Source organism: Silurus meridionalis, chromosome 15 (genome assembly GCF_014805685.1).
Source record: "Silurus meridionalis isolate SWU-2019-XX chromosome 15, ASM1480568v1, whole genome shotgun sequence".
Lineage (NCBI taxonomy): Eukaryota > Metazoa > Chordata > Actinopteri > Siluriformes > Siluridae > Silurus > Silurus meridionalis.
In genome coordinates, this window is record NC_060898.1 from 19,662,758 (window position 1) to 19,674,457 (window position 11,700).

General features: G+C 31.8%; 8 non-coding genes across 8 annotated transcripts; all 8 read right to left on the minus strand.

The window, feature by feature from the left end:
• Positions 1-1,443: 1,443 nt before the first annotated feature.
• LOC124398504 lies at positions 1,444-1,558 on the minus strand. The gene has a single exon (XR_006928063.1). It is a non-coding gene; the product is annotated as a U5 spliceosomal RNA (small nuclear RNA).
• A 3,263-nt stretch (positions 1,559-4,821) lies between these two features.
• LOC124398505 lies at positions 4,822-4,936 on the minus strand. Its single transcript, XR_006928064.1, has one exon. It is a non-coding gene; the product is annotated as a U5 spliceosomal RNA (small nuclear RNA).
• A 586-nt stretch (positions 4,937-5,522) lies between these two features.
• Positions 5,523-5,636, minus strand: LOC124398530. Its single transcript, XR_006928088.1, has one exon. It is a non-coding gene; the product is annotated as a U5 spliceosomal RNA (small nuclear RNA).
• Positions 5,637-6,234: 598 nt separating this feature from the next.
• LOC124398510 lies at positions 6,235-6,351 on the minus strand. The gene has a single exon (XR_006928069.1). It is a non-coding gene; the product is annotated as a U5 spliceosomal RNA (small nuclear RNA).
• A 959-nt stretch (positions 6,352-7,310) lies between these two features.
• Positions 7,311-7,424, minus strand: LOC124398503. Its single transcript, XR_006928062.1, has one exon. It is a non-coding gene; the product is annotated as a U5 spliceosomal RNA (small nuclear RNA).
• Positions 7,425-8,217: 793 nt separating this feature from the next.
• Positions 8,218-8,331, minus strand: LOC124398507. The gene has a single exon (XR_006928066.1). It is a non-coding gene; the product is annotated as a U5 spliceosomal RNA (small nuclear RNA).
• Positions 8,332-9,285: 954 nt separating this feature from the next.
• On the minus strand, positions 9,286-9,400 carry LOC124398506. Its single transcript, XR_006928065.1, has one exon. It is a non-coding gene; the product is annotated as a U5 spliceosomal RNA (small nuclear RNA).
• Positions 9,401-10,183: 783 nt separating this feature from the next.
• LOC124398509 lies at positions 10,184-10,300 on the minus strand. Its single transcript, XR_006928068.1, has one exon. It is a non-coding gene; the product is annotated as a U5 spliceosomal RNA (small nuclear RNA).
• Positions 10,301-11,700: the final 1,400 nt, after the last annotated feature.

Genomic DNA, 11,700 nt, shown 5'->3' on the forward strand with positions numbered 1-11,700 from the left:
CTCTACATCTGACTCTTTCAAACCACCAGTCTTCCTTCACAACATTCACCAGATTCACAGTCTCCTGTCTTTTCCCCAATGCCACTGTCTCTAAACCATTCAACATCTCAGGTCTCACCAACAGTCCTATAAACTTTCCCTTTCACTCTTGCAGATACACTTCTATCACAAATCACTTCTGCTATCACTCTTCTCCACCCAATCCACCCTGCCTGCACTCTTTTCTCTCTACTCTCTTCACCCCAGTTAACAGTGCAACCTAGATCTAGACCTAGAACTCCTCCTAGTCACAAGTCATTTAATGATCTAGCTTTATATATCAATACTTTGTTCATCCCAATAGGACATTTACAATAGCACAATAAGTGCTATTATAATAATAAATAATATAATCAATCCAACACTACTAGTTAGGTCGAATTAATTATAAATTATAATGTTATGTAAGCTAGTTGAACAGAAAAAATATTGTTGCCCTAGGTGTAATAGTATAGCAGGCAACATAGCATAAGTGATATACAGGTACTATCCCATTTCATTAAATCTATTAGTCTATACTTTCCTTATAACGAGATGAGTAATAGAGCTGCATACACATCTTAATCTTTTGCAGGTTTTCCCCCTACTGCTTTTCTCTTTATTCTGAATTGGTCTCCTGTTGGCTTTGACCTTTTTTGGCATGCATTTAATTTTTTTTTTATGCCAAAAGAACAAGAGGTATAACATACTCATGTTAAATAAATAAAAATTATTACATAGATGTCAAAGTTTTTAGAGCATTACATGTTTTCAGTGCTATTTTGTTTTTTGTTTCTTGTCTACATTGAGCCATATTTTTATGAATATGGAATTTTCCTAATAAAACAAACAAATGTATAATATATTGTTGTTCACGTTCTGGATAAAACAGCACATCTGCATCATTTTAATTTTAATTTGCTTACATACATGACGTCACTCCTGGTCTTGTCACTGGAAATCCTGAAGGCTGATGTGACGTCACTCCGCCCTTTATTTCCGAGTGTATGAGTAAATTAACTTATTCTAGGGTTGAGGGCACACTCCGAGTCCAGAGCGAAACAAAACTATATAAGTACAAATCAAGAACTACACATTATATACTTTTCCATTAAAAAAAATCTCTCCACAGAAATCATTAGTAAAAGGCGAAAAATGTATACAATATACAAAAACGCAAATCGGTTCTTCTATTAAAAGCGCTCTACAAAATAACAAATGAAAACTTTTGGTTGTAATTATACCTTACATATCAAACTTCTGATTGTGACTTTTTATTTTAGAGAATACCTAAAGGTACAAAACGAATAGAATAAAGAACAAAATATTAGATCAAACTAAATTTAAACAATCGGAAATTTTCCAATGTTTGATAACACGGCAAAATAATCCACACTATATTCGGTTTTTATACTCAGAAAGGAAGCTCCACTAAAAAGTGGAGCTACAAAAAATTAGTTGATACTCATAATGTTCCTCTCCACGGAAATCTTTAGTAAAAGGCGAAAGATTTATACGATATGAAGAGAAACAAGAGTGATAACCAAACAGAATCAAGAGTCAAACCTCATACCAAACCCAACACACTGCTGGGTGAGGGTGAACAAATAATCAACTAGAACCAAATAATTAAACACAAGCTTGTTACCTTTATATATATATATATATATATATATATATATATATATATATATATATATATATATATATATATATATATATATATATATATATATATATATGCCAAATGACGTTAAGAAACTTTTTTTACAAACATGCGAGATGCAAAGCACCATGGGATGCATATCATTAGCCCGCCCCCAGCATGTATGTCTTGAATTTACCAATGAAAATACGGTAAACTACAGGAACTTTTGGCAAACCTCTGTATGAAACGGTCCAGAAAAATAAACCTGAACAAATTGCAATCTCTTCCAATGGATGAAAACAGCAGTTTGAATGATTGTTTTGTATTTAAGGACACATCACTGAACAGCTCAGTCCAATAATTATAAAAACTATAAAACAAAAGGATATTCGGTGCCACCCAGATGCAGATCAGTTTTTTTTTTTTAAGTCTGGTTTTTCTCATTGTTTCTTCCTCATGCTATTTCAGGGAGTTTTTCCTTGCCACCGTCAATACCAGTGTTGTGCTAATTACTAAGAAATAGTAATTAGTTACAGTTACTCGTTACGTCATTCAAAAAGTAACTCAACTACTTTGTTGATTACTTTCACCAAAAAGTAATGCGTTACTGTTAAAAGTAACTTTTTAGTTACTTTTTTAAAGAACGCACTTTAATATTCGCATTAATGCCCTTTTATGCGTTATGATCTATACAAACATAAAACTGACTAAAACACAAAGTAATTTTTAAACGCTATTTTATTGAAGTCAGACCAGCACACACTGAATATATCTCAAGGATTTCTGAAATAAATAACAAAACAAGCTGAATAATATATTCACAATCAAAAACTAAAGTGGCTTCTGCTGTTGTGTTGAGCCCTTAAACATGTTCCTTTCACAGCTGAAGTATGAAAACTATCAACAATATACAACATAACACAAAACATTTTGAAATTAATAATGAAAGCAATCCGAATCATTCAAAATCAATTTGGAGAAACTCAGCACCAAAAAAAACGCTATTATTGACAACCATAAATGACATGCATTAAAAACTGGTGACAGTTTGGGGAAGATCAACATAAGGCTGGAAAGGCCAGGTGTCAATTTATTTGTCAAAGTAGTGTGTATAACATTGCATACTTTACAAATATAAAATGTGCAATACTTTGTTGATCTGTCCCTGGCTAACAGTCCGGTTAAAATCTAGTCGCTGTTGTTTGGCTGGAGGGGATTGACTCACAATTTGATTTGATTTGACTTCGAGTGTGTCCACTGATACCGGGTTAGCTTCTAGCTTCTAGCTTCGTCGAGGCATGGAGTTTCTGGAGGAGCTTCGACAGATTGGAGTTGCTGTTTATCGCAGTAGATACAACCTTCGAACCAGACACAGCTTACATTTGACTAAAAGGTTTTTATGCTCAACTAAAGTGAAATAATGAGCATATTTCCACTTTCAGAAACTCATTACTGCCGCACAGACCTGAATAAATGGAGACACGCCCACAGTGTGTCTTCTTCGTGTATACAGTGGTTCATCCATCAATCCTACAATGCGTCTCTGCTTTAAACAGGTTAGACTGTAGTCTACACTTCAGCTGAAATTCATTCATTTTATAAAAGTAACGGTAACGCACCATACGGTAACGGTAACGGAGTTACTTTATTTTTAAAAGTAATGCGTTACAGCACATGTGTCAAACTCAAGGCCCTATGTACAATTACATCTGGCCCGTGAGATGATTTTATAAAGAGCTATTATTATTGTTATTAATGTCCCGGCGATATGAAGCGCTGATAACACAAACTACAAATCCCATAATGCAGCGCTTCAGCTGCCTTACCGAATGCTAGACTACCTGGGAACATTCCAGCGTCAATCAAGTCGAGCTTCTGTTGATGTATTTAACCCTATTGTACAGTTATTTTGAAGCTCCTCACAATGACCAAGAGAAAAGTGGATTCTGAAAACAGAGCCTTTCAAAACCGATTGGATTCTGAGTAGATGTTTACTGACACTGCTGGTAAACACGTGTGTCTTATTTGTGGAGCGAATGTGGCTGTAATTAAGGAATTATATCTAAGACGGAAATACGAGACAAAACATCAGGAGAAGCTGAAAAACCTGAATGCAGAGCAGAAGATACAGAAAGTAGAAGAGTTAAAGAAGAATCTGACATTTCACCAGATGTTTTTCACCACAGCAAAATCACAAAGTGAAGCTGGTGTGAAAACAGAGGAGAAATCAGAGTCACATCAGCCATTTACAGAGGGAGAGTTTCTGAAGAGCTGCATGATGAAGGTGTGAGACGTCTGGTGTTTGACTGGAGATATTTTTATGGAGAGCAAAATATTTAAAGTTGATTAAAGTTTAAGATTATTTTTTATAAAATCGCATAAGAGCAAAGAAATCTGATTGTTTTGATTTGTTGTTATTTTAACGTTTACTCAAAAGCACAATTGGTATAGATTTGTTCAGGGTTTTTTGCAGCATGTTCATATTTCTAACTTGTATAATTTTGACAGGAGATATTTTTATGGAGAGCAAAATATCTTAAGTTATATAAAGTTTAAGATTATTTATTCTGGAATAATATTTCTGTCTGGTTTTTATTCATATTTATGTAAAATAAAACATTTAGTTTTAGTGTGTTTAATAAATGTTTGTCCTGTTCGGCCCACGACTTAAATTGTGCTTTGAGTTTTGGCCCCCGGTGCAATTGACTTTGACACCCCTGCGTAACAGTATTAGTAACTGTCAAAAGTAACTGCATTACAGTAATGTGTTACTACCGACACTGGTCATTACTTCCTTACTCATTATGAATAAACTAATAGGAAGTAAACAGTTATATTGTATACATTGTATATTATATTGTATAACCTCTTTATCTCTGTAAAGCTGCTTTGAGACATTGTCCACTGTTAAAAGCACTCTACAAAAAAACTTAATTGAATATTCTCATCAATATTTCGTTTTAACTATACCTTACATGGCAAAATACTGGTTGTGACTCCTTAAAACTACAAAAATGAACTGGGAAAAGAACAAATTCTAAGAGAACTAAAAATTCATCTATTCAATAGATGAGTTCTAGTTTATTGATATTAAACATCATCACAAAACACAACAAATATTTTGCATTGATTCTGTTTTTATACACTAGTAAGAAGCTCCACTGTAAAGTGGAGCCACAAAAAATTAGTTGATACTCATAATGTTCCTCTCCACGGAAATCTTTAGTAAAAGGCGAAAGATTTATACGATATGAAGAGAAACAAGAGTGATAACCAAACAGAATCAAGAGTCAAACCTCATAGCAGAAACAACCCACTACTGGGTAATGGTGAACAAATAATCAACTAGAACCAAATAATTAAACACAAGCTTGTTCCCTTTATATATTTATATATATATATATATATATATATATATATATATATATATATATATATATATATATATATATATATGCAAAATGACCTTAAGAAACTTTTTACGAACATGCGAGGCATAAGCACCATGGGATGCATATCATTAGCCCGCCCCGCATTTTTTCTGTAATTTACAAATGAAACTACGGTAAACTACGGTAACTTTTGGCAAACCTCTGTATGAAACAGTCCAGAAAAATAAATCTGAACAAATTACAATCTGTTCCAATTGATGAAAACTAAAGTTTGCATGATTAGTTTTGTATTTAAGGACACATCACTGAACAGCTCAGTCCAACAATAATAAAAACTATAAAGAATGGACATTCGGTAAATTTAAATCATATATAGTTGAGAATAAATTAATCAAGATTTAAAATCACCACAAAACAAACAACAAATATTTTGCATTGATTCTGTTTTTATACACTAGTAAGAAGCTCCACTGTAAAGTGGAGCCACAAAAATTAGTTGATACTCATAATGTTCCTCTCCACGGAAATCTTTAGTAAAAGGCGAAAGATTTATACGATATGAAGAGAAACAAGAGTGATAACCAAACAGAATCAAGAGTCAAACCTCATAGCAGAAACAACCCACTACTGGGTAATGGTGAACAAATAATCAACTAGAACCAAATAATTAAACACAAGCTTGTTCCTTTATATATATATATATATATATATATATATATATATATATATATATATATATATATATATATATATATATATATATATATATGCCAAATGACCTTAAGAAACTTTTTTACGAACATGCGAGACGCAAAGCACCATGGGATGCATATCATTAGCCCGCCCCCCGCATTTTTTTTCTGTAATTTACAAATGAAACTACGGTAAACTACGGTAACTTTTGGCAAACCTCTGTATGAAACAGTCCAGAAAAATAAATCTGAACAAATTACAATCTGTTCCAATTGATGAAAACTAAAGTTTGCATGATTAGTTTTGTATTTAAGGACACATCACTGAACAGCTCAGTCCAACAATAATAAAAACTATAAAGAATGGACATTCGGTAAATTTAAATCATATATAGTTGAGAATAAATTAATCAAGATTTAAAATCACCACAAAACAAACAACAAAAATGCTGCTTTGATTCTGTTTTTATACACTGGAAAGAAGCTCCACTGTAAAAAGTGGAGCCACAAAAAAATTAGTTGATACTCATAATGTTCCTCTCCACGGAAATCTTTAGTAAAAGGCGAAAGATTTATACGATATGAAGAGAAACAAGAGTGATGATCTGGAGAGCTTGGGCGTCCCACCTCATAACAGCAACAACACACTACTGGGTAATGGTGAGGAGTTAACAAAGTAGAATCAATAAATGTAACGCATAAACCAGTTCTCTTTTATATATATATATATATATATATATATATATATATATATATATATATATATATATATATATATATATATATATGCCAAATGACCTTAAGAAACTTTTTTACGAACAAGCGAGATGCAAAGCACCATGGGATGCATATCATTAGCCCACCCCCCGCATTTTTTTCTGTAATTTACAAATGAAACTACGGTAAACTACAGGAACTTTTGGCAAACCTCTGTATGAAACAGTCCAGAAAAATAAATCTGAACAGATTACAATCTGTTCCAATTAATGAAAACTAAAGTTTGCATGATTAGTTTTGTATTTAAGGACACATCACTGAACAGCTTAGTCCAACAATAATAAAAACTATAAAGAATGGACATTCGGTGCCACCCAGATGCGGATCGGTTCTTTTTTTTTTTTTTGAGTCTGGTTTTTCTTAATGTTTCTTCCTCATGCCATCTCAGGGAGTTTTTCCTTGTCACCGTTACTACTTCCTTACTCATTATGAATAAACTAATAGGAAGTAAACAGTAATAATATATAACCTCTTTATCTCTGTAAAGCTGCTTTGAGACATTGTCCATTGTTAAAAGCACTCTACAAAATAACAATTGTATATTTTGAATAATTTTTAGTTGTAATTATACCTCACATGGCAAAATACTGGTTTTGACTTCTTCAAAGAAAAATGCATTTAATTTCCCCAAACTACAAAATTGAACTATTTAAATAACAAAATCTAAGACCATTTTAAATTTAAATCATATATAGTTGAGAATAAATTAATCAAGATTTAAAATCACCACAAAACAAACAACAAAAATGCTGCTTTGATTCTGTTTTTATACACTGGAAAGAAGCTCCACTGTAAAGTGGAGCCACAAAAATTAGTTGATACTCATAATGTTCCTCTCCACGGAAATCTTTAGTAAAAGGCGAAAGATTTATACGATATGAAGAGAAACAAGAGTGATGATCTGGAGAGCTTGGGCGTCCCACCTCATAACAGCAACAACACACTACTGGGTAATGGTGAGGAGTTAACACAGTAGAATAAATAAATGTAACGCAAACTAGTTCTCTTTTATATATATATATATATATATATATATATATATATATATATATATATATATATATATATATATATATGCCAAATGACCTTAAGAAACTTTTTACGAACGTGCGAGATGCAAAGCACCATGGGATGCATATCATTAGCCCGCCCCCAGCATTTTTTTCTTGAATTTACTAATGAAACTACAGTAAACTACAGGAACTTTTGGCAAACATCTGTATGAAACGGTCCAGAAAAATAAATCTGAACAAATTACAATCTGTTCCAGTGCATGATAGTTTTGTATTTAAGGACACATCACTGAACAGCTCAGTCCAGCAATGATAAAACTATAAAACAAAAGGACATTCGGTGCCACCCAGATGCAGCTGGGTTCTTTGTTTGAGTCTGTTTTTCCCTCCATGTTTCTTCCTCATTCCATCTCAGGAAGTTTTTCCTTGCCACCGTCACTAATGGCTTACTCATAAGGAACAAACTAATAGGAAGGAAGCATGGAAATCTTCAAAATGTATGTTTTTTACTAACGTCAAAGAATGATGAACTTATAAAAACTACTAAATTTAATAAAGGCCAACATTGAAGTTTACCAAATGTTTATTAATACTGTTTACATTTATTGAAATGAAGCACTACCACATCTAAACATAGTAAAATATATTTGGAATCTGTTTTTATACTCAGAAAGGAAGCTCCACTATAAAGTGAAGCCACAAAAATTAGTTGATACTCATAATGTTCCTCTCCACGGAAATCTTTAGTAAAAGGCGAAAGATTTATACGATATGAAGAGAAACAAGAGTGATGATCTGGAGAGCTTGGGCGTCCCACCTCATAACAGCAACAACACACTACTGGGTAATGGTGAGGAGTTAACAAAGTAGAATCAATAAATGTAACGCAAACTAGTTCTCTTTTATATATATATATATATATATATATATATATATATATATATATATATATATATATATATATATATATATATATATATGCCAAATGACCTTAAGAAACTTTTTACGAACAAGCGAGATGCAAAGCACCATGGGATGCATATCATTAGCCCGCCCCGCATTTTTTCTGTAATTTACAAATGAAACTACGGTAAACTACAGGAACTTTTGGCAAACCTCTGTATGAAACAGTCCAGAAAAATAAATCTGAACAGATTACAATCTGTTCCAATTAATGAAAACTAAAGTTTGCATGATTAGTTTTGTATTTAAGGACACATCACTGAACAGCTCAGTCCAACAATAATAAAAACTATAAAGAATGGACATTCGGTGCCACCCAGATGCGGATCGGTTCTTTTTTTTTTTTGAGTCTGGTTTTTCTTAATGTTTCTTCCTCATGCCATCTCAGGGAGTTTTTCCTTGTCACCGTTACTACTTCCTTACTCATTATGAATAAACTAATAGGAAGTAAACAGTAATAATATATAACCTCTTTATCTCTGTAAAGCTGCTTTGAGACATTGTCCATTGTTAAAAGCACTCTACAAAATAACAATTGTATATTTTGAATAATTTTAGTTGTAATTATACCTCACATGGCAAAATACTGGTTTTGACTTCTTCAAAGAAAAATGCATTTAATTTCCCCAAACTACAAAATTGAACTATTTAAATAACAAAATCTAAGACCATTTTAAATTTAAATCATATATAGTTGAGAATAAATTAATCAAGATTTAAAATCACCACAAAACAAACAACAAAAATGCTGCTTTGATTCTGTTTTTATACACTGGAAAGAAGCTCCACTGTAAAGTGGAGCCACAAAAAATTAGTTGATACTCATAATGTTCCTCTCCACGGAAATCTTTAGTAAAAGGCGAAAGATTTATACGATATGAAGAGAAACAAGAGTGATGATCTGGAGAGCTTGGGCGTCCCACCTCATAACAGCAACAACACACTACTGGGTAATGGTGAGGAGTTAACACAGTAGAATAAATAAATGTAACGCAAACTAGTTCTCTTTTATATATATATATATATATATATATATATATATATATATATATATATATATATATATGCCAAATGACCTTAAGAAACTTTTTTACGAACGTGCGAGATGCAAAGCACCATGGGATGCATATCATTAGCCCGCCCCCAGCATTTTTTTCTTGAATTTACTAATGAAACTACAGTAAACTACAGGAACTTTTGGCAAACATCTGTATGAAACGGTCCAGAAAAATAAATCTGAACAAATTACAATCTGTTCCAGTGCATGATAGTTTTGTATTTAAGGACACATCACTGAACAGCTCAGTCCAGCAATGATAAAACTATAAAACAAAAGGACATTCGGTGCCACCCAGATGCAGCTGGGTTCTTTGTTTGAGTCTGTTTTTCCCTCCATGTTTCTTCCTCATTCCATCTCAGGAAGTTTTTCCTTGCCACCGTCACTAATGGCTTACTCATAAGGAACAAACTAATAGGAAGGAAGCATGGAAATCTTCAAAATGTATGTTTTTTACTAACGTCAAAGAATGATGAACTTATAAAAACTACTAAATTTAATAAAGGCCAACATTGAAGTTTACCAAATGTTTATTAATACTGTTTACATTTATTGAAATGAAGCACTACCACATCTAAACATAGTAAAATATATTTGGAATCTGTTTTTATACTCAGAAAGGAAGCTCCACTATAAAGTGAAGCCACAAAAAAATTAGTTGATACTCATAATGTTCCTCTCCACGGAAATCTTTAGTAAAAGGCGAAAGATTTATACGATATGAAGAGAAACAAGAGTGATAATTCAGGGCACTTGGCCGTCCCACCTCATACCAGAAACAACACACTACTGGGTAATGGTGAAGAATTAATCGTACCGTAATTAAAATAAACAAATAGAAGATTTAACATAAACTACATAGAAAGCAGTCCAAGCTACTTTAAAAAATAACATGTACCACAGACAAATGACAAAATAGTTCATCCATTCAAGACCCCTGGTGAACATGGGATATATGTTAATATAGCACCATCCCCCAGCATTCTCTCTCCGTATTTACATAGACAACATTTCAGAGGTTTATAACAAGCTTTTTGGTGGGAACTTAATTACAAATAAATAATTTCACGTTTTCGGGAAATAATAATCTTTTTCAGCCATAGTGCCAAGCCTTGAACACGTCAACTTTTATATTTTAATGTCCTACATTCACAAATGAAAATTGTGTAAATGTAAAAATGTAAATTGTCTAAAATATTGCCTTTCCTCTGTGAAATACAAAACTTTTTGAACTCGTTGAATCTAACAGAAAACCACAAATCTTCTCTGTTATTGTTTGATACTCCGTACCAATCAATGATACACTGATCAATTTTTTTCTTTTAATAAATTAGTTTATTTAATATATATTTTTTTCCTTCCTTTTATTATTTATTTATTTGTTTTTTGGATTACTCTGTCTAGTATTATTTAATAACATATTTTTTTGTTGTTTGCTTATACTCATTATCTTCTACTTGTTTTTTGTTACGTTAAATGTGGATAGTTAATTGTATAATTCAAACGTTTGTACCTGAATCTTTATGTTATATTGTTATTCTTTTAAATATACAAAGAAACAAACAAAAAACATTTCAGACGATTATTTTTTAAACAGATCTATCACTTTATAATACCGTAACGAATGCTATTAGTTTTTTTTTCTTATTTTTATCCCTGCCTACAAAAGTGTCATTTAAAAATATGGACCTATTTTGTTGGTGTAACAACGGAGGTCTGATTTATTACATTTAAAAAGATATACATTTACATTTATAAAACTGTCAGTTTTTTTGCATGTTAGATTAAAGCTCATTGATGTAAAAAAAAAAAGTTTGCATTAAAAACTACATTTGAATTTATTTTTATTAAAAAATATATAATTTAATTTATTCAATTTATTTAAAATAAAAGTTAGAATGAGGGACATTGTAAAGGTATGAATAAATGTTAGATAAATCATGAAACTTCTAACATTTAATTTTACATTAAAGTGTTGTTGTAAATTGTACACTGGACTTTACCAATATAGAAATGTTTTTGTGATGCTAAAGTTAAGCTTCATTCTTATTATGTAATATAGTTATATACTTTTCTCGCATTTTGATGTAACCTTCTGGCAAATGCCAAACATAAAGTAGATTTTACAGAGATAAAATCA